The following is a 1,930-nucleotide window of genomic DNA, read 5'->3' as shown; positions in this document are numbered from 1 at the left end:
GTTAGGGTTTATTTTATTTTCTTTATTAGAAATTTTGTAAACCGAAAAACGGTATAGGAATTTTTATGTAAAAATTTGGAGGAGATTTATCAAGGATCTTGAAGATGAAGGATATGCAGGTATCTAATTTTCCTTGGTTTATAAAATTATTTTGTGTTTTTTGAATAAATTGAAAAACTGCTTTGATTTCTGAAAATTTGGGTTACTGTCGCACATGTACCGGTCGACCGGTTAGTGTAAGGCGGTCGACCGGTTGAGTATAACTGCTCTGTCACCGGTCGACCGGACCTAACGTGACAGTATATGATTTTACAGCTTTTTGAGATTTTCTTTTTAAGAAAACATGAAAAATAATTTTATGATAACCAGAATTTAATCGTGATGAAGAATTCAAGGACAACCGGGAAGATTCAAGATGAAGGATCGATATATGTTTCGATTATTCTTAGTAATCTTTATTTTTTCTTTTCTCTAGGATGGAACCATAATATTACGGTTATTATTATTATTATGCTTGTTGCCTAGCTTAATTGCTTTGTATGATTGCATGTAATATGATTTGCTATATATGTGATAACATGTCATGTAGAATAGGGAATGCCGCTCATTAAAATTGTTTATGCATATTTCTTAACATAAAACCTTATTTTCCAAAAGATTGAGTGAGTGAGGGTTTTTTGAAGAAAAGACCCAGGGCCTCCATTGTTGGTCCGCAAGTAACATATGGTGATACCGACCCCTAGGAAGGGATTCATTATGTACCGGTGTGGATCTCCGAGTGGATAATTTATTTGAGCATATTTTATGATTGTACACCCCTAGGTGACAATTGTAAAATATGGATCAAATAGTTAAAACGATGGTTATACACTCAAGATTAATTTATTTACTAATCTCCCCTAGGAGCTCTGCTAATTAAATTAATGGCCAAAGAAAACGATTATCAATATATGCTGGACAGAGATTGATTCGGATGGTATATATTGATCGGAGGGGATCCGTGTTCCAAATTAAATTTTGCATGATCTCCCCTAGGAGACTTACAAAATTTTGAGTTTGGAATTATCGTTGTGAGGTTGTGATTTTTTCAAGGTTTTGACACACAAACATATTTGTTGCATTATAACATGTATATATGTTTGATTACTAAATGTTTATGCAAGTTTGCTTATACTAGATATATGAATGTTTATTGTAGATCAAAATGTCTTCTAGCATATTATCGTCGATACTTAATAAACACAATTTAACTAGCGAGAATTTTACCGATTGGAAAAGAACCTAAAGATCGTCCTAACCTTTGAGAAACTGAATTTCGTACTGAATACACCTTGTCCTCCAGAGCCACCTGTTGATGCTCCTAATGAGGTTTTCGTAGCGTATCAACGCTGGAAGGACTCTGACGATATGGCTCGCTGTTATATGATGGCGAGCATGTCCACTGTGCTACAAGCACAACATGAAGATTACATAACTGCTCGTCAGATTATGGATAATCTTGAGGGCATGTTCGGTGGCCAAGCCGTTGAAAAACGTCGGGAAGCCCTAAGTAACCTCATTAACTGCAGACAGAAGGCTGGGTCTTCCATAAAGGAACATATGCTGAAGGTGATGGGCTATTTGGCTGAAGTTCAGACCAATGGGGCCGACATCGATGCTGAGTCTCAATTGACCATGATCTTTGAGACTTTGTCGAAGGAGTATATGATGGGGAGGGGGCTCGGGGGAGGGGAAGGGAAGGGGATACACCCTCCCTTCCCTTCCCCTTCCCTTACCCTACCTTAACCATGTCATATGAGTAATACAGATTAGCTTTATAGTCTAACAATGATAGGTACTATTTTAAATAAAACAACTATAGCTTATATTCCATTAAAATGCTCATACAATTTATATGTACTTTACAGGATAGACAATCCTATTGTTACTA

This window comes from Morus notabilis, unplaced genomic scaffold, assembly GCF_000414095.1.
Source record: "Morus notabilis unplaced genomic scaffold, ASM41409v2 Scaffold446, whole genome shotgun sequence".
Classification (NCBI taxonomy): Eukaryota; Viridiplantae; Streptophyta; class Magnoliopsida; order Rosales; family Moraceae; genus Morus; species Morus notabilis.
This window is presented reverse-complemented; position numbering follows the sequence as displayed.